Genomic DNA, 22981 nt, shown 5'->3' on the forward strand with positions numbered 1-22981 from the left:
TTGTTTCTAGGGTGTTCTGGGTGGTTGCTATGCTGTTGCTTGGTGGTTGCTAGGGTGTTCTGGTTGGTTGGAGATTTATTTCTCATGATGTCATTTCAGCCAGACAAATATTTGACCTACTGAACATGTTTCTGGCCCAAAAGTACTTGATCTTGAACTTTCCAAACATACTCATAGACTCCAACAGATGCTTCCTAAGCCACAGAGAAGTCCATATCTGACACATTGAACTCATTTCTGGTCAAAGGTTTCTCAAAAAGTTTAAAACAATATAGACTTTTAGACTCCTTCTGATGTTATATTAGATATACATAGGTCAATTTTGACCTCCATGAACACATTTATGGCACATTTCCTGAAGAAAATGTGAAGTGGAGCTTGAAGCGGCAAATCTCAGCACCCGGTTGCTAGGGTGTTCTGGGAGGTTGCTACCGTGTTTTGGGTGGTTGGTAGTTTTTTTTAGGGTATTCTGGGTAGTTGCTATGGTGTTGCTATGCGGTTGCTAGGGTATTCTGGGTGCTTGCGAAGGTGTTCTGGGTGGTTGCTAGGGTGTTGCTATGTGGTTGCTAGGGTATTCTGGGTGGTTGTGAAGCTGTTCTGGGTGGTTGCTAGGGTGTTGCAAGGCGGTTGCTAGGGTATTCTGGGTGGTTGCGAAGGTGTTCTGGGTGGTTGCTGGGTTGTTCTGGGTGGTTGCTATGCTGTTGCTTGGTGGTTGCTAGGGTGTTCTGGTTGGTTGGAGATTTATTTTTCATGATGTCATTTCAGCCAGAAAAATATTTTACCTACTAAACATGTTTCTGGTCCAAAAGTTCTTGATCTTGAACTTTCCATACAGACTCATAGACTCCAATAGATGCTTCCTAAGAAGCCATAGAGAAATCCATATCTGACATATTGAACTCATTTCTGGTCAAGGGTTTCTCAAATAGTTTAAAACAATATAGACTTTTAGACTTCTTCTGATGTTATATTAGATATACATAGGTCAATTTTGACCTCCATGAACACATTTATGGCACATTTCCTGAAGAAAATGTGAAGTGGAGCTTGAAGCGGCAAATCTCAGCACCCGGTTGCTAGGGTGTTCTGGGAGGTTGCTATGGTGTCCTGGGTGGTTGGTAAGTTTTTTTTAGGGTATTCTGAGTGGTTGCTATGGTGTTGCTATGCGGTTGCTAGGGTATTCTGGGTGGTTGCGAAGGTGTTCTGGGTGGTTGCTAGGGTGTTGCTATGTGGTTGCTAGGGTATTCCGGGTGGTTGTGAAGCTGTTCTGGGTGGTTGCTAGGGTGTTGCAAGGCGGTTGCTAGGGTATTCTTGGTGGTTGCGAAGGTGTTCTGGGTGGTTGCTGGGTTGTTCTGGGTGGTTGCTATGCTGTTGCTTGGTGGTTGCTAGGGTGTTCTGGTTGGTTGGAGATTTATTTTTCATGATGTCATTTCAGCCAGAAAAATATTTTACCTACTAAACATGTTTCTGGCCCAAAAGTACTAGATCTTGAACTTTCCATACATATTCATAGACTATGTAATATAACATTCTGATGTTATATTACATAGGTCAATTTTTGACCTCCATGAATACTTTTACGGCCCACGGGTACTTGATCTGTGGGTTAATATACAGAGAGATTTACATCTCATGATGTCATTTCAGCCAGAGAAATATTTGACCTACTGAACATGTTTCTGGCCCAAAAGTTCTTGATCTTGAACTATCCATACAGACTCATAGACTCTAATAGATGAACCTGGCAACCGCCTAGCAACATTAGCACATAGCAACCACATAAAAACACCATAGCAACCACCCAGAATACCCTAACAACCACCTAGCAACCACACAGAACACCCTGGTAACCGGGTGGTGAGATTTGCCACTTCAGGCTCAACTTCACATTTTCTTCTGGAAATGTGCCATAAATGTGTTCCTGGTGGTCAAAAATGTATCTATGTATATCTAATCTAACATCAGAAGAAGTCTAAAAGTTTACATTGTTTTAAACTTTTTGAGGAACCTTTGACCAGAAATGAGTTCAATGACATCACGAGAAGTAAATCTATCGGTATATTAACTCACAGATCAAGTACCCGTGGGACATAAATGTGTTCCTGGAGGTCAAAAATTGACCTATATATATCTAATATAATTGACCAATGTATATCTTATATAACATCAGAAGGAGGTAAAATATTTGTCTGGCTGAAATTACATCATGAGAAGTAAATCTCTCGGTATACTCACCCATAGATCAAGTACCCGTGGGCCATAAATGTGTTCCTGGAGGTCAAAAATGGACCTATGTATAGCTAATATAACATCAGAAGGAATCTATAAGTTTATATTGTTTTAAACTATTTTGAGGAACTTTTCACCAGAAATGAGTTCAATAGGTCAGATATGGATTTCTTTATGGCTTCTTAGGAAGCGTCTATTGGAGTCTATGAGTCTGTATGGAAAGTTCAAGATCAAGAACTTTTGGGCCAGAAACATGTTCAGTAGGTCAAATATTTCTCTGGCTGAAATGACATCATGAGATGTAAATCTCTCTGTATATTAACCCACAGATCAAGTACCTGTGAGCCATAAAAGTATTCATGGAGGTCAAAAATTGACCTATGTAGTATAACATCAGAATGTTATATTACATAGTCTATGAATATGTATGGAAAGTTCAAGATCTAGTACTTTTGGGCCAGAAACATGTTTAGTAGGTAAAATATTTTTCTGGCTGAAATGACATCATGAGAAATAAATCTCCAACCAACCAGAACACCCTAGCAACCACCAAGCAACAGCATAGCAACCACCCAGAACACCCTAGAAACAAACCAAAACAACCCAGCAACCACCCAAAACACCTTCGCAACCACCCAGAATACCCTAGCAACCGCCTAGCAACACCCTAGCAACCACCCCGAACAGCTTCGCAACCACCCAGAATACCCTAGCAACCACATAGCAACACCCTAGCAACCAACCAGAACACCTTCGCAACCACCCAGAATACCCTAGCAACCGCATAGCAACACCTTAGCAACCACCCAGAATACCCTAAAAAAAACCTACCAACCACCCAGAACACCGTAGCAACCTCCCAGAACACCCTAGCAACCGGGTGCTGAGATTTGCCACTTCACATTTTCTTCAGGAAATGTGCCATAAATGTGTTCATGGAGGTCAAATTTGACCTATGTATATCTAATTTAACATCAGAAGGAGTCTAAAAGTCTATATTGCTTTAAACTTTTTGAGAAACCTTTGACCCGAAATGAGTTCAATATGTCATATATGGACTTCTCTGTGGCTTAGGAATCATCTGTTGGAGTCTATGAGTATGTTTGGAAAGTTCAAGATCAAGTACTTTTGGGCAAGAAACATGTTCAGTAGGTCAAATATTTGTCTGGCTGAAATGACATCATGAGATGTAAATCTCTTGGTATATTAAACAACAGATCCAAGTACCCGTGGGCCATAAAAGTGTTCATGGAGGTCAAAAATTGACCTATGTAATATAACATCAGAATGTTATATTACATAGTCTGTGAGTATGTGTGGAAAGTTCAAGATCAAGTATTTTTGGACCAGAAACATGTTCACTAGGTAAAATATTTTTCTGGCTGAAATGACATCATGAGAAGTAAATCTCCAACCAACCAGAACACCCTAGCAACCACCAAGCAACAGCCTAGCAACCATCCAGAACACCCTATAAACAAACCAGAACACCCCAGCAACCATCTGGCAACATCCTAGCAACCACCATTAACACCCCAGCAATCGCCTAGCAACACCCTAGCAACCACATAGCAACACCATAGCAACCACCCAGAATACCCCAGCAACACCCTAGCAACACCCTAGCAACCACCCAGAACACCTTAGCAACCACCCAGAATACCCTAGCAACCGCATAGCAACACCATAGCAACCACCCAGAATACCCTAAAAAAACACCTAGCAACCACCCAGAACACCGTAGCAACCTCCCAGAACACCCTAGCAACCGGTTGGATTTAGCTCTACTAATAAACTAATAACTAATAGCTAGCTAATAAATTCTTTTGTAATATAATGTAATATGATATAAACTAATCAATATGTTTATATTGTTTGAAACCTTTTGAGGACCCTTTTACCATAACAATATAAACTTCTAGTGTCCATCTGATGTTGTATTAGCTATACATGGGTCAATTTTTGACCTATGTAACACATTTATGGCACATTTCCAGAAGAAATTGTGAAGTACTGCTTGCAGTGGCAAATCTCACCACCCGGTTGCTAGGGTGTTCCCGGTGGTTGCTACAGTGGTCTGGGTGGTTGCTAGGTGGTTGTTAGGGTATTCCGGGTGGTTGCTAGGGTGTTGCTAGGGTGTTCTGGGTGGTTACTAGGGTGTTGCTAGGTGGTTGCTAGGGTGTTCTGGGTGGTTGCTTGGGTGTTGCTAGGGTTGGTTGCTTGGTAGGGTGTTGCTAAGGTGTTCTGGGTGGTTGCTAGGTGGTTGCTAGAGTGTTGCTAAGGTGTTCTGGGTGGTTGCTAGGGTGATTTAGGTGGTTACTATGGTAGTCTGTGTGGTTCCTATGGTGTTTCTAGGTGGTTGGTAGTGTCCAAATTACTATAGAGTTTTTATAATGTTTTTGGCAATTGATTACTATATCATCAAAAGGAGCCCATAAGTTTTTCAGAAATAATTTCAATAGGTCAGATGTGGACAATTCTATATGGCCTAGGAACCATCAAAAGGAGTCTATGAGTATGTAGAAGTTCAAGATCAAGTACACATGGGCAAAAAATACAGTCTTTAGGTCAAATATCTGTCTGGCTAAAATAACATGATAAGAGGTCATTCTGTATAGTATCCTGATTTTCAAAGAACACCTTAGCCAGAAATATGTTCAGTAGATAAAATAAGGACTCTTGTATGGCTTCAGTAACATCAAAAGGAGTTAATGAGTATGTTTAGAATGTTCAAGATCATGTACTCGTGGGCCAGAACTATATTCAGTAGGTCAAAAAGGAACCTATCTATAGCTCATGTAATATCAGAAGGAGTCTAAAAGTTTTTCTTGTTTAAAAACTTTTGAGGACCCTTTGACCAGACATGAGTTAAATACTTAAGATATGGACATTCTATATGCCTTAAGAAGCATCAAAAGGAGTCTATGAGAATTTATACAAAAAGTTCGAGACCTAGTACTCGTCGGCAAGGACTGTGTTTGTGGGTCAATGAGGAACCTCTAGGCCTAGAAAGCAGTCTAAGAAGTAGCATAAGAAGTAGTCTATTTTTTATGTATAGAAAGTTCAATATCAGGTACTCGTGGGACAGATAAATGTTCAGTATATGTTCAAATATCTTCCTGCTCATAAAACATCATAAGTAGTAAATATCAATGTATTGTAACCTAATGATATAGTAACCTATGTTCAGTAGGTCAAATAGGAACCTTTGTATAGCTTATCATCAAAAGGTGTCTAATAAGCTTATATTGCTTAAAAACTTTTGAGGTCCAATGAGTTCAATAGCTATACTATGCACTGTAAAGCTCATGTGTTGTTTTCTCGTCTGTGCACAAATAAATTAGATTGTAAAATAGAAATGCATGCAAAATCACGTTATATCTTTTCATTGCAACGAGGAACAAGTTAGATATGTGATGCAATGCGACGAATTACATCTCAGGTGTTTTCTTTTCATTGCACAGAGGTTAGTTAAAGCGTGCAAATGCATAACGAGGAACAAGTTAGATATGTCATGCAATGCACTGAAACCCATGTTAGGTGTTTTCTTTTCACTGCAGAAAGGTTAGATATTTGCGTGCATATGCATAACGAGAAACAAGTTATATCTATCTTGCAATGAAGTACATTTTAGGTGTTTTCTTTTCATTGCACAGAGGATAGTTATTGCATGCATACATAACGAGGAACAAGTTAGATCTGTCATGCAATGCACTGAAACACATCTTAGGTGTTTTCTTTTCACTGCACAGAGCGAGTTATTGCGTGTATATGCATAACGAGAAACAAGTTAGATCTGTCATGCAATGCACTGAAACACATCTTAGGTGTTTTCTTTTCACTGCACAGAGCGAGTTATTGCGTGCATATGCATAACGAGAAACAAGTTAGATCTGTCATGCAATGCACTGAAACACATCTTAGGTGTTTTCTTTTCACTGCACAGAGCGAGTTATTGCGTGTATATGCATAACGAGAAACAAGTTAGATCTGTCATGCAATGCACTGAAACACATCTTAGGTGTTTTCTTTTCACTGCACAGAGGTTAGTTATTGCGTGCATATGCATAACGAGAAACAAGTTATATCTATCTTGCAATGAAGTACATTTTAGGTGTTTTCTTTTCATTGCACAGATGATAGTTATTGCATGCATACATAACGAGGAACAAGTTAGATTAGGTCATGCAATGCATTGAAACACATCTTAGTTGTTTTCTTTTCATTGCACAGAGGTTATTGCGTGCATATGCATAACGAGGAACAAGTTAGATATGTCATGCAATGCAATGAAACACATCTTAGGTGTTTTCTTTTCATTGCACAGAGCGAGTTATTGCGTGTATATGCATAACGAGAAACAAGTTAGATCTGTCATGCAATGCACTGAAACACATCTTAGGGGTTTTCTTTTCACTGCACAGAGGTTAGTTATTGCGTGCATATGCATAACGAGTAACAAGTTAGATATGTCATGTAATGCACTGAAACACATCTTAGGTGTTTTCTTTTCACTGCACAGAGCGAGTTATTGCGTGTATATGCATAACGAGAAACAAGTTAGATCTGTCATGCAATGCACTGAAACACATCTTAGGGGTTTTCTTTTCACTGCACAGAGGTTAGTTATTGCGTGCATATGCATAACGAGGAACAAGTTAGATAGGACATGCAAAGCGATGAAACACATCTTAGGTGTTTTCTTTTCACTGCACAGAGCGAGTTATTGCGTGTATATGCATAACGAAAAACAAGTTAGATCTGTCATGCAATGCACTGAAACACATCTTAGGTGTTTTCTTTTCACTGCACAGAGGTTAGTTATTGCTTGCATATGCATAACGAGGAACAAGTTAGATAGGTCATGCAATGCGATGAAACACATCTTAGGTGTTTTCTTTTCATTGCACAGAGGATAGTTATTGCATGCATACATAACGATGAACAAGTTAGATAGGTCATGCAATGCATTGAAACACATCTTAGTTGTTTTCTTTTCACTGCACAGAGCGAGTTATTGCGTGCATATGCATAACGAGAAACAAGTTAGATCTGTCATGCAATGCACTGAAACACATCTTAGGTGTTTCTTTTCACTGCACAGAGCGAGTTATTGCGTGTATATGCATAACGAGAAACAAGTTAGATCTGTCATGCAATGCACTGAAACACATCTTAGGTGTTTTCTTTTCACTGCACAGAGGTTAGTTATTGCGTGCATATGCATAACGAGGAACAAGTTAGATGTGTCATGCACTGCAATGAAACACATCTTAGGTGTTTTCTTTTCATTGGACAGAGGTTAGTTATCGTGTGCATGTGCAATGCAATCCTAAAGCACAAGCATTGCAAATCTCTTCGTTGCACAAGGAACAAGTTAGTGTGTGCATTGTAAAGCGATCGCTCTTTTGATGTTTTCTCGTCAAAACAGAAATTAATTAGTTGTAGAATGGAAGTGCATGGAAAAGCACGCGTGTTTTATCTTTTCTTTTCATTGCAAAGAAAAATAAGTTAGAAAATGTAAGAATTGCAATGAAACAACACACGTTATCCAGTCAAAGCAGAAGGAAGGGTTTGGTTCTGGAATGCAATAAAGTGCATATTACATATATGGTATTTTTGATGCACAACGTTCTTCATTGCACAAAAGCAACGAGTGTTGTTTTATTGCAATGCATAAAATATCGAACTTGTTCCTCATTGCAATGAAAAGAAATGTATGCATGTGCTTTCGCATGCATTTCTATTTTACAAACTAGATTGTTTGTGCACAGACAAGAAAACATCACGTTATGCCTTTTCATTGCAACGAAGAACAAGTTAGATTGTTATGCAATCCAAGGAAACTAGATATTAGGTGTTTTCTTTTCATTGCACAGAGAAACATGTTAGTTATTGCGTGCATATTCTTTAATGCACAACGTTAGACGTTAGATGTGTTTTCGTTGAACATTGGAATGAGTTAGATATTGAATGCGTTCCTCTGTTGCACAAAGGAACGAGTAAGTTATTGCATTGCACGACCGCTCAAGTGATGTTTTTTCGTCAGTGCACAAAAGAATTAGTAGTAGAATCCATGCGAAAGAGTCAAAGGGTCTTCAACAAAGGTTTTAATAAATATTAACTTATTGACTTTTGATGATTTGTAAGCTATACACTCTAAAAAGAGATGTGTTAAAAAACAACACACATCATGTGTTGATGGTATTTTGACACAAGTTGTGTAGTTTTTAACACACAACGTGTGTTAAAATGTAACTGGATAGAATTGTAATGGGTGGAGGGAAGTTTGTGTTTATGAACCTAACTAGAGGTAGTATATTTTATATGGTATCCCATAACAAGCTCTAAAATAAATGAAACAATACATTACAATAAATAAATAAAATCTTAATTCATAAAAAAACTTCAGATTAATGAGTGTTTTTGGCAGCCAATCACATCATGCCTCGGTTTCAATGTTTTTTCAAATGCTGATTTCACTTGTTATTAATAACTAATTTATTATAACAAACAATTTATTTCTGTCAGACGTCTACAGAAACACTTATTGAGAATTACCAGGTTTTGTGTTGACGATTCATTGAATGTTTGTTTTGATGTCACCAGAATCGTGATTAGTGGCAGCTTTATTTGGGCTCTTGACCCTTCACTCTTTACCATTCGTTTCTCTGTTTGCTGTTTCTGTGTATTTATATTGCACGTCTGAAACAGTTGAAATTATCTTGAGGAAAAAGATCATTAAATGATCAATTTTCAACATGATGTTTTTTTAACATAGCAAGAGAAGTTTAATGTTTAAGAGATAACTTATATTTGATCACTTATATTTGATTACAGATACTCAGTTTTACATGATATTATGGTGTATGCTACCTTATGCTATAATTCTTTAAAAAATATGTTTAGAGAAAGTTTAAAGCTGCAGCAGAAACTAGTCAAATACAGACATCAAGAATCAGCATATGACTCTCAACAATGGTGGCAAAGCTTCATGTCTCTAGTATGAAGCTCATCCATAAGTCCCAGCATGCATTGCGGCCTGAATTTTTCGTTTGTCACCATTATTGAGATCCATACGCTGATTCTTGATATCTGTGTTTGACTGGTTTCTGCTGTAGCTTTAAACTTTTTTTTCATTCTGCACTTTTTGATTGCTGGATGTAGTTTCACAAAACTTTCAGAACTAACAATACATAATTAAAATAAAGCACTCCATCCATATACTCAAAAACTTGATCATAACTTGCTGATTATGACATCTTCAAGAACCTTCTGATCATATTTTCTATCACCATAACAGATGCATTTTATTAAAATACAGTTACAGCTGACAGAGAAACACTAAAACAAGAGTAAAGGGTCAAGAGCCCAAATAAAGGAGCCATTAATCACGATTATGGTGACTTGAAATAAAACTGAAATGAAACATCAAACCTCTGTTAATTCTCAATAAGAGCTTGTCTATGTAGATTAATGATGTCTAAAACATCCAAATGTTCAAACAAACTCTTTTAAACATCACTGGACTACATAAACACAAGTTACCAATACGTGTCAGTGTTCATCCAAACACCTTTGTAAGCACACGGGAAGTAACTCTGGCAAATACTCTCCGACTAGTCACATGTGACGCATATCTGACACAAGTTGTGTTACTATAACACATTAGTGTGTAAAAGGTTTCAACAACACACTGCTGTCTAACACATTAGTTGTGTTAAATGTAACACAAAATGTGTAATCCTTATAAACACAGAGATGTGTAAAGAAACAACACAGGTTGTGTGTTAAATTTGACACAACATGTGTTGTCCCTGAGCAAACACACTAAATGTGTTAAAATCTACAAAACGTGTTAAAATCTACACAACATGTGTTAAAATCTACACAAAATGTGTTGTCCCTGAGCACACACACTACATGTGTTAAAATCTACACAGCATGTGTTAAAATCTACACAAAATGTGTTGTCCCTAAGCACACACACTTTATGTGTTAAAATCTACACAGCATGTGTCATTTTTAACATCTCTTTTTACAGGTTGTGTTATTTACAAAATCATTTTATAAGAGTGCACCAGTGTAAATAAAACTTATTTACACGCAATATTTTGTCAGTTGCTACATTTTAATCTAATTCAAAGTGCAAACTTAGTGAAATCACACTCCCTGTGTTAAGAACAATAACACACTGGTTGAGTTAAAAGTAACACAAAATGTGTTGTCCTTAACTAAACACACAGATGTGTTAAGATATAACACAGGTTGTGTTGTTTTTAACACATCCTTTTTAAGAGTGTAGATAGGTTCCTTTTTGTCCTAGTGAACATATTTCTGGCTCACGGGTACTTGATTCTAAGCCATAGAGAAGTCCATATCTGACCTATTGTACTAATTTCTGCTCTATGTTTCCTCAAATGTTTTTAAATAATATCAACTGATAGACTCAATCTGATGTTATATACATAGGTTCCTTTTTGACCTACAGAACATGTTTCTAGCCTATGGGTAATTAATTGATCCTTCTCATGATATTATTTCAGCCAGAAAGATATTTGACCTACTGAACATATTTCTGGCCCAAAAGTACTTGATCTTGAACTTTCCATACATACTACATACTCATAGACTCCAATAAATGCTTCCTAAGCCATGGACAAGTCCATATCTGACCTTTTGAACTAATTTCTGGTCAAAGGTTCCTCAAAAACTTTAAAACGATATAAACTTATAGACTCCTTCTGATGTTATATTACATAGGTCAATTTTTGACCTCCAGGAACACTTTTATGGCCCACGGGTCCTTGGTATGTGGGTTATTATACCGAGAGATTTACTTCTCATGATGTCATTTCAGCCAGACAAAAATTTGACCTACTGAACATGTTTCTGGCCCAAAAGTACTTGATCTTGAACTTTCCAAACATACTCATAGACTCCAACAGATGCTTTCTAAGCCATAGCGAAGTCCATATCTGACCTATTGAACTCATTTCTGGTCAAAGGATCCTCAAAAGGTTTTAAACAATACCTTATAGACTCCTGATGTTACATTAGCTATACATAGGTCAATTTTTGACCTTCAGAAACACATTTATGGTCCACGGGTATTTGATGTTTGGGTTAATGTACCGAGAGCTTTGCTTCTCATGATGTAATTTCAGCCAAAAATATATTTGACCTACTGAACATATATCTGGCCCAAAAGTACTTGACCTTGTACTTTCCATTCATACTCATAGACTCCAACAGATGCTTCCTAAGCCATAGAGAAGTCCATATCTGACATATTGAACTAATTTCTGGTCAAAGATTTCTCAAAAAGTTTAAAACAATATAAACTTTTAGACTCCTTCTGATGTTATATTAGATATACATAGGTCAATTTTGACCTCCATGAACACATTTATGGCACATTTCCAGAAGAAAATGTGAAGTGCTTGAAGCGGCAAATCTCAGCACCCGGTTGCTAGGGTGTTCTGGGAGGTTGCTACGGTGTTCTGGGTGGTTGCTAGGTGTTTTTTTTAGGGTATTCTTGGTGGTTGCTATGGCGTTGCTATGCGGTTGTTAGGGTATTCTGGGTGGTTGCGAAGAAGTTCTGGGTGGTTGCTAGGGTGTTGCTAGGCGGTTAATGGGGTGTTAATGGTGGTTGCTAGGGTGTTGCCAGATGGTTGCTGGGTTGTTCTGGTTTGTTTCTAGGGTGTTCTGGATGGTTGCCTGGCTGTTGCTTGGTGGTTGCTAGGGTGGTCTGGTTGGTTGGAGATTTACTTCTCATGATGTCATTTCAGCCAGAAAAATATTTTACCCACTGAACATGTTTCGGGTCCAAAAATACTTGATCTTGAACTTTCCACACATACTCACAGACTATGTAATATAACATTCTGATGTTATATGACATAGGTCAATTTTTGACCTCCATGAACACTTTTATGGCCCACGGGTACTTGGATCTGTTGGTTAATATACCGAGAGATTTACATCTCATGATGTCATTTCAGCCAGACAAATATTTGACCTACTGAACATGTTTCTGGCCCAAAAGTACTTGATCTTGAACTTTCCATACATACTCATAGACCACGCAATATAACATTCTGATGTTATATTACACAGGTCAATTTTTGACCTCCATGAACACTTTTATGGCCCACAGGTACTTGGATCTGTTGGTTAATATACCGAGAGATTTACCTCTCATGATGTCATTTCAGCCAGACAAATATTTGACCTACTGAACATGTTTCTGGCCCAAAAGTACTTGATCTTGAACTTTCCAAACATACTCATAAACTCCAACAGATGCTTCTTAAGCCACAGAGAAGTCCATATCTGACATATTGAACTCATTTCTGGTCAAAGGTTTCTCAAAAAGTTTAAAACAATATAGACTTTTAGACTCCTTCTGATGTTATATTAGATATACATAGGTCAATTTTGACCTCCATGAACACATTTATGGCACATTTCCTGAAGAAAATGTGAAGTGGAGCTTGAAGCGGCAAATCTCAGCACCCGGTTGCTAGGGTGTTCTGGGAGGTTGCTACCGTGTTCTGGGTGGTTGGTAGTTTTTTTTTTAGGGTATTCTGGGTAGTTGCTATGGTGTTGCTATGCGGTTGCTAGGGTATTCTGGGTGGTTGCTAGGGTATTCTGGGTGGTTGCGAAGGTGTTCTGGGTGGTTGCTGGGTTGTTCTGGTTTGTTTCTAGGGTGTTCTGGGTGGTTGCTATGATGTTGCTTGGTGGTTGCTAGGGTGTTCTGGTTGGTTGGAGATTTATTTCTCATGATGTCATTTCAGCCAGAAAAATATTTTACCTACTAAACATGTTTCTAGCCCAAAAGTACTAGATCTTGAACTTTCCATACATATTCATAGACTATGTAATATAACATTCTGATGTTATATTACATAGGTCAATTTTTGACCTCCATGAATACTTTTATGGCCCACGGGTACTTGATCTGTGTGTTAATGTACCGAGAGATTTACATCTCATGATGTCATTTCAGCCAGACAAATATTTGACCTACTGAACATGTTTCTGGTCCAAAAGTTCTTGATCTTGAACTTTCCATAGAGACTCATAGACTCCAATAGATGCTTCCTAAGAAGCCATAGAGAAGTCCATATCTGACATATTGAACTCATTTCTGGTCAAAGGTTTCTCAAATAGTTTAAAACAATATAAACTTATAGATTCCTTCTGATGTTATATTAGCTATACATAGGTCAATTTTTGACCTCCAGGAACACATTTATGTCCCACGGGTACTTGATCTGTGGGTTAATATACCGATAGATTTACTTCTCGTGATCTCATTGAACTCATTTCTTGTCAAAGGTTCCTCAAAAAGTTTAAAACAATGTAAACTTTTAGACTTCTTCTGATGTTATATTAGATATACATAGATCAATTTTTGACCACCAGGAACACATTTATGGCACATTTCCAGAAGAAAATATGAAGTGGAGCTTGAAGCGGCAAATCTCAGCACCCGGTTGCTAGGGTGTTCTGGGAGGTTGCTACGGTGTTCTGGGTGGTTGCTAGGTGTTTTTTTTAGGGTATTCTGGGTGGTTGCTATGGTGTTGCTATGCGGTTGCTAGGGTATTCTGGGTGGTTGCGAAGGTGTTCTGGGTGGTTGCTAGGGTGTTACTATGTGGTTGCTAGGGTGTTGCTAGGCGATTGCTGGGGTGTTAATGGTGGTTGCTAGGGTGTTGCCAGATGGTTGCTGGGGTGTTCTGGTTTGTTTATAGGGTGTTCTGGATGGTTGCTAGGCTGTTGCTTGGTGGTTGCTAGGGTGTTCTGGTTGGTTGGAGATTTACTTCTCATGATGTCATTTCAGCCAGAAAAATATTTTACCTACTGAACATGTTTTTGGTCCAAAAATACTTGATCTTGAACTTTCCACACATACTCACAGACTATGTAATATAACATTCTGATGTTATATTACATAGGTCAATTTTTGACCTCCATGAACACTTTTATGGCCCACGGGTACTTGGATCTGTTGGTTAATATACCAAGAGATTTACATCTCATGATGTCATTTCAGCCAGACAAATATTTGACCTACTGAACATGTTTCTTGCCCAAAAGTACTTGATCTTGAACTTTCCAAACATACTCATAGACTCCAACAGATGATTCCTAAGTCACAGAGAAGTCCATATCTGACATATTGAACTCATTTCGGGTCAAATGTTTCTCAAAAAGTTTAAAACAACATAGACTTTTAGACTCCTTCTGATGTTATATTAGATATACATAGGTCAATTTTGACCTCCATGAACACATTTATGGCACATTTCCTGAAGAAAATGTGAAGTGGAGCTTGAAGCGGCAAATCTCAGTACCCGGTTGCTAGGGTGTTCTGGGTGGTTGGTAGGTTTTTTTTAGGGTATTCTGGGTGGTTGCTAAGGTGTTGCTATGCGGTTGCTAGGGTATTCTGGGTGGTTGCGAAGGTGTTCTGGGTGGTTGCTAGGGTGTTGCTATGTGGTTGCTAGGGTATTCTGGGTGGTTGCGAAGCTGTTCGGGGTGGTTGCTAGGGTGTTGCAAGGCGGTTGCTAGGGTATTCTGCGTGGTTGCGAAGTTGTTCTGGGTGGTTGCTGGGTTGTTTTGGTTTGTTTCTAGGGTGTTCTGGGTGGTTGCTATGCTGTTGCTTGGTGGTTGCTAGGGTGTTCTGGTTGGTTGGAGATTTATTTCTCATGATGTCATTTCAGCCAGACAAATATTTGACCTACTGAACATGTTTCTGGCCCAAAAGTACTTGATCTTGAACTTTCCAAACATACTCATAGACTCCAACAGATGCTTCCTAAGCCACAGAGAAGTCCACATCTGACATATTGAACTCATTTCTGGTCAAAGGTTTCTCAAAAAGTTTAAAACAATATAGACTTTTAGACTCCTTCTGATGTTATATTAGATATACAGAGGTAAATTTTGACCTCCATGAACACATTTATGGCACATTTCCTGAAGAAAATGTGAAGTGGAGCTTGAAGCGGTAAATCTCAGTACCCGGTTGCTAGGGTGTTCTGGGTGGTTGGTAGGTTTTTTTTAGGGTATTCTGGGTGGTTGCTAAGGTGTTGCTATGTGGTTGCTAGGGTATTCTGGGTGGTTGCGAAGCTGTTCGGGGTGGTTGCTAGGGTGTTGCAAGGCGGTTGCTAGGGTATTCTGCGTGGTTGCGAAGTTGTTCTGGGTGGTTGCTGGGTTGTTTTGGTTTGTTTCTAGGGTGTTCTGGGTGGTTGCTATGCTGTTGCTTGGTGGTTGCTAGGGTGTTCTGGTTGGTTGGAGATTTATTTCTCATGATGTCATTTCAGCCAGACAAATATTTGACCTACTGAACATGTTTCTGGCCCAAAAGTACTTGATCTTGAACTTTCCAAACATACTCATAGACTCCAACAGATGCTTCCTAAGCCACAGAGAAGTCCATATCTGACACATTGAACTCATTTCTGGTCAAAGGTTTCTCAAAAAGTTTAAAACAATATAGACTTTTAGACTCCTTCTGATGTTATATTAGATATACATAGGTCAATTTTGACCTCCATGAACACATTTATGGCACATTTCCTGAAGAAAATGTGAAGTGGAGCTTGAAGCGGCAAATCTCAGCACCCGGTTGCTAGGGTGTTCTGGGAGGTTGCTACCGTGTTTTGGGTGGTTGGTAGTTTTTTTTTAGGGTATTCTGGGTAGTTGCTATGGTGTTGCTATGCGGTTGCTAGGGTATTCTGGGTGGTTGCGAAGGTGTTCTGGGTGGTTGCTAGGGTGTTGCTATGTGGTTGCTAGGGTATTCTGGGTGGTTGTGAAGCTGTTCTGGGTGGTTGCTAGGGTGTTGCAAGGCGGTTGCTAGGGTATTCTGGGTGGTTGCGAAGGTGTTCTGGGTGGTTGCTGGGTTGTTCTGGGTGGTTGCTATGCTGTTGCTTGGTGGTTGCTAGGGTGTTCTGGTTGGTTGGAGATTTATTTTTCATGATGTCATTTCAGCCAGAAAAATATTTTACCTACTAAACATGTTTCTGGTCCAAAAGTTCTTGATCTTGAACTTTCCATACAGACTCATAGACTCCAATAGATGCTTCCTAAGAAGCCATAGAGAAATCCATATCTGACATATTGAACTCATTTCTGGTCAAGGGTTTCTCAAATAGTTTAAAACAATATAGACTTTTAGACTTCTTCTGATGTTATATTAGATATACATAGGTCAATTTTGACCTCCATGAACACATTTATGGCACATTTCCTGAAGAAAATGTGAAGTGGAGCTTGAAGCGGCAAATCTCAGCACCCGGTTGCTAGGGTGTTCTGGGAGGTTGCTATGGTGTCCTGGGTGGTTGGTAAGTTTTTTTTAGGGTATTCTGAGTGGTTGCTATGGTGTTGCTATGCGGTTGCTAGGGTATTCTGGGTGGTTGCGAAGGTGTTCTGGGTGGTTGCTAGGGTGTTGCTATGTGGTTGCTAGGGTATTCTGGGTGGTTGTGAAGCTGTTCTGGGTGGTTGCTAGGGTGTTGCAAGGCGGTTGCTAGGGTATTCTTGGTGGTTGCGAAGGTGTTCTGGGTGGTTGCTGGGTTGTTCTGGGTGGTTGCTATGCTGTTGCTTGGTGGTTGCTAGGGTGTTCTGGTTGGTTGGAGATTTATTTTTCATGATGTCATTTCAGCCAGAAAAATATTTTACCTACTAAACATGTTTCTGGCCCAAAAGTACTAGATCTTGAACTTTCCATACATATTCATAGACTATGTAATATAACATTCTGATGTTATATTACATAGGTCAATTTTTGACCTCCATGAATACTTTTACGGCCCACGGGTACTTGATCTGTGGGTTAATATACAGAGAGATTTACATCTCATGATGTCATTTCAGCCAGAGAAATATTTGACCTACTGAACATGTTTCTGGCCCAAAAGTTCTTGATCTTGAACTATCCATACAGACTCATAGACTCCAATAGATGAACCTGGCAACCGCCTAGCAACATTAGCACCTAGCAACCACATAAAAACACCATAGCAACCACCCAGAATACCCTAACAACCACCTAGCAACCACACAGAACACCCTGGTAACCGGGTGGTGAGATTTGCCACTTCAGGCTCAACTTCACATTTTCTTCTGGAAATGTGCCATAAATGTGTTCCTGGTGGTCAAAAATGTATCTATGTATATCTAATCTAACATCAGAAGAAGTCTAAAAGTTTACATTGTTTTAAACTTTTTGAGGAACCTTTGACCAGAAATGAGTTCAATGACATCACGAGAAGTAAATCTATCGGTATATTAACTCACAGATCAAGTACCCGTGGGACATAAATGTGTTCCTGGAGGTCAAAAATTGACCTATATATATCTAATATAATTGACCAATGTATATCTTATATAACATCAGAAGGAGGTAAAATATTTGTCTGGCTGAAATTACATCATGAGAAGTAAATCTCTCGGTATACTCACCCATAGATCAAGTACCCGTGGGCCATAAATGTGTTCCTGGAGGTCAAAAATGGACCTATGTATAGCTAATATAACATCAGAAGGAATCTAAAAGTTTATATTGTTTTAAACTATTTTGAGGAACTTTTCACCAGAAATGAGTTCAATAGGTCAGATATGGATTTCTTTATGGCTTCTTAGGAAGCGTCTATTGGAGTCTATGAGTCTGTATGGAAAGTTCAAGATCAAGAACTTTTGGGCCAGAAACATGTTCAGTAGGTCAAATATTTCTCTGGCTGAAATGACATCATGAGATGTAAATCTCTCTGTATATTAACCCACAGATCAAGTACCTGTGAGCCATAAAAGTATTCATGGAGGTCAAAAATTGACCTATGTAGTATAACATCAGAATGTTATATTACATAGTCTATGAATATGTATGGAAAGTTCAAGATCTAGTACTTTTGGGCCAGAAACATGTTTAGTAGGTAAAATATTTTTCTGGCTGAAATGACATCATGAGAAATAAATCTCCAACCAACCAGAACACCCTAGCAACCACCCAAAACACCTTCGCAACCACCCAGAATACCCTAGCAACCGCCTAGCAACACCCTAGCAACCACCCCGAACAGCTTCGCAACCACCCAGAATACCCTAGCAACCACATAGCAACACCCTAGCAACCAACCAGAACACCTTCGCAACCACCCAGAATACCCTAGCAACCGCATAGCAACACCTTAGCAACCACCCAGAATACCCTAAAAAAAACCTACCAACCACCCAGAACACCGTAGCAACCTCCCAAACACCCTAGCAACCGGGTGCTGAGATTTGCCACTTCACATTTTCTTCAGGAAATGTGCCATAAATGTGTTCATGGAGGTCAAATTTGACCTATGTATATCTAATTTAACATCAGAAGGAGTCTAAAAGTCTATATTGTTTTAAACTTTTTGAGAAACCTTTGACCCGAAATGAGTTCAATATGTCATATATGGACTTCTCTGTGGCTTAGGAATCATCTGTTGGAGTCTATGAGTATGTTTGGAAAGTTCAAGATCAAGTACTTTTGGGCAAGAAACATGTTCAGTAGGTCAAATATTTGTCTGGCTGAAATGACATCATGAGATGTAAATCTCTTGGTATATTAAACAACAGATCCAAGTACCCGTGGGCCATAAAAGTGTTCATGGAGGTCAAAAATTGACCTATGTAATATAACATCAGAATGTTATATTACATAGTCTGTGAGTATGTGTGGAAAGTTCAAGATCAAGTATTTTTGGACCAGAAACATTTTCACTAGGTAAAATATTTTTCTGGCTGAAATGACATCATGAGAAGTAAATCTCCAACCAACCAGAACACCCTAGCAACCACCAAGCAACAGCCTAGCAACCATCCAGAACACCCTATAAACAAACCAGAACACCCCAGCAACCATCTGGCAACATCCTAGCAACCACCATTAACACCCCAGCAATCGCCTAGCAACACCCTAGCAACCACATAGCAACACCATAGCAACCACCCAGAATACCCCAGCAACACCCTAGCAACACCCTAGCAACCACCCAGAACACCTTAGCAACCACCCAGAATACCCTAGCAACCGCATAGCAACACCATAGCAACCACCCAGAATACCCTAAAAAAACACCTAGCAACCACCCAGAACACCGTAGCAACCTCCCAGAACACCCTAGCAACCGGTTGGATTTAGCTCTACTAATAAACTAATAACTAATAGCTAGCTAATAAATTCTTTTGTAATATAATGTAATATGATATAAACTAATCAATATGTTTATATTGTTTGAAACCTTTTGAGGACCCTTTTACCATAACAATATAAACTTCTAGAGTCCATCTGATGTTGTATTAGCTATACATGGGTCAATTTTTGACCTATGTAACACATTTATGGCACATTTCCAGAAGAAATTGTGAAGTACTGCTTGCAGTGGCAAATCTCACCACCCGGTTGCTAGGGTGTTCCCGGTGGTTGCTACAGTGTTCTGGGTGGTTGCTAGGTGGTTGTTAGGGTATTCCGGGTGGTTGCTAGGGTGTTGCTAGGGTGTTCTGGGTGGTTACTAGGGTGTTGCTAGGTGGTTGCTAGGGTGTTCTGGGTGGTTGCTTGGGTGTTGCTAGGGTTGGTTGCTTGGTAGGGTGTTGCTAAGGTGTTCTGGGTGGTTGCTAGGTGGTTGCTAGAGTGTTGCTAAGGTGTTCTGGGTGGTTGCTAGGGTGATTTAGGTGGTTACTATGGTAGTCTGTGTGGTTCCTATGGTGTTTCTAGGTGGTTGGTAGTGTCCAAATTACTATAGAGTTTTTATAATGTTTTTGGCAATTGATTACTATATCATCAAAAGGAGCCCATAAGTTTTTCAGAAATAATTTCAATAGGTCAGATGTGGACAATTCTATATGGCCTAGGAACCATCAAAAGGAGTCTATGAGTATGTAGAAGTTCAAGATCAAGTACACATGGGCAAGAAATACAGTCTTTAGGTCAAATATCTGTCTGGCTAAAATAACATGATAAGAGGTCATTCTGTATAGTATCCTGATTTTCAAAGAACACCTTAGCCAGAAATATGTTCAGTAGATAAAATAAGGACTCTTGTATGGCTTCAGTAACATCAAAAGGAGTTAATGAGTATGTTTAGAATGTTCAAGATCATGTACTCGTGGGCCAGAACTATATTCAGTAGGTCAAAAAGGAACCTATCTATAGCTCATGTAATATCAGAAGGAGTCTAAAAGTTTTTCTTGTTTAAAAACTTTTGAGGACCCTTTGACCAGACATGAGTTAAATACTTAAGATATGGACATTCTATATGCCTTAAGAAGCATCAAAAGGAGTCTATGAGAATTTATACAAAAAGTTCGAGACCTAGTACTCGTCGGCAAGGACTGTGTTTGTGGGTCAATGAGGAACCTCTAGGCCTAGAAAGCAGTCTAAGAAGTAGCATAAGAAGTAGTCTATTTTTTATGTATAGAAAGTTCAATATCAGGTACTCGTGGGACAGATAAATGTTCAGTATATGTTCAAATATCTTCCTGCTCATAAAACATCATAAGTAGTAAATATCAATGTATAGTAACCTAATGATATAGTAACCTATGTTCAGTAGGTCAAATAGGAACCTTTGTATAGCTTATCATCAAAAGGTGTCTAATAAGCTTATATTGCTTAAAAACTTTTGAGGTCCAATGAGTTCAATAGCTATACTATGCACTGTAAAGCTCATGTGTTGTTTTCTCGTCTGTGCACAAATAAATTAGTTTGTAAAATAGAAATGCATGCAAAATCAAGTTATATCTTTTCATTGCAACGAGGAACAAGTTAGATATGTGATGCAATGCGACGAATTACATCTCAGGTGTTTTCTTTTCATTGCACAGAGGTTAGTTAAAGCGTGCAAATGCATAACGAGGAACAAGTTAGATATGTCATGCAATGCACTGAAACCCATGTTAGGTGTTTTCTTTTCACTGCAGAAAGGTTAGATATTTGCGTGCATATGCATAACGAGAAACAAGTTATATCTATCTTGCAATGAAGTACATTTTAGGTGTTTTCTTTTCATTGCACAGAGGATAGTTATTGCATGCATACATAACGAGGAACAAGTTAGATCTGTCATGCAATGCACTGAAACACATCTTAGGTGTTTTCTTTTCACTGCACAGAGCGAGTTATTGCGTGTATATGCATAACGAGAAACAAGTTAGATCTGTCATGCAATGCACTGAAACACATCTTAGGTGTTTTCTTTTCACTGCACAGAGCGAGTTATTGCGTGCATATGCATAACGAGAAACAAGTTAGATCTGTCATGCAATGCACTGAAACACATCTTAGGTGTTTTCTTTTCACTGCACAGAGCGAGTTATTGCGTGTATATGCATAACGAGAAACAAGTTAGATCTGTCATGCAATGCACTGAAACACATCTTAGGTGTTTTCTTTTCACTGCACAGAGGTTAGTTATTGCGTGCATATGCATAACGAGGAACAAGTTAGATAGGTCATGCAATTCGATGAAACACATCTTAGGTGTTTTCTTTTCATTGCACAGATGATAGTTATTGCATGCATACATAACGAGGAACAAGTTAGATTAGGTCATGCAATGCATTGAAACACATCTTAGTTGTTTTCTTTTCATTGCACAGAGGTTATTGCGTGCATATGCATAACGAGGAACAAGTTAGATATGTCATGCAATGCAATGAAACACATCTTAGGTGTTTTCTTTTCATTGCACAGAGCGAGTTATTGCGTGTATATGCATAACGAGAAACAAGTTAGATCTGTCATGCAATGCACTGAAACACATCTTAGGGGTTTTCTTTTCACTGCACAGAGGTTAGTTATTGCGTGCATATGCATAACGAGTAACAAGTTAGATATGTCATGTAATGCACTGAAACACATCTTAGGTGTTTTCTTTTCACTGCACAGAGCGAGTTATTGCGTGTATATGCATAACGAGAAACAAGTTAGATCTGTCATGCAATGCACTGAAACACATCTTAGGGGTTTTCTTTTCACTGCACAGAGGTTAGTTATTGCGTGCATATGCATAACGAGGAACAAGTTAGATAGGACATGCAAAGCGATGAAACACATCTTAGGTGTTTTCTTTTCACTGCACAGAGCGAGTTATTGCGTGTATATGCATAACGAAAAACAAGTTAGATCTGTCATGCAATGCACTGAAACACATCTTAGGTGTTTTCTTTTCACTGCACAGAGGTTAGTTATTGCTTGCATATGCATAACGAGGAACAAGTTAGATAGGTCATGCAATGCGATGAAACACATCTTAGGTGTTTTCTTTTCATTGCACAGAGGATAGTTATTGCATGCATACATAACGATGAACAAGTTAGATAGGTCATGCAATGCATTGAAACACATCTTAGTTGTTTTCTTTTCACTGCACAGAGCGAGTTATTGCGTGCATATGCATAACGAGAAACAAGTTAGATCTGTCATGCAATGCACTGAAACACATCTTAGGTGTTTTCTTTTCACTGCACAGAGGTTAGTTATTGCGTGCATATGCATAACGAGGAACAAGTTAGATGTGTCATGCAATGCACTGAAACACATCTTAGGTGTTTTCTTTTCACTGCACAGAGGTTAGTTATTGCGTGCATATGCATAACGAGGAACAAGTTAGATGTGTCATGCACTGCAATGAAACACATCTTAGGTGTTTTCTTTTCATTGGACAGAGGTTAGTTATCGTGTGCATGTGCAATGCAATCCTAAAGCACAAGCATTGCA

This window comes from Pimephales promelas, chromosome 5 (assembly GCF_988280905.1).
Source record: "Pimephales promelas chromosome 5, fPimPro1.hap1.1, whole genome shotgun sequence".
NCBI lineage: Eukaryota > Metazoa > Chordata > Actinopteri > Cypriniformes > Leuciscidae > Pimephales > Pimephales promelas.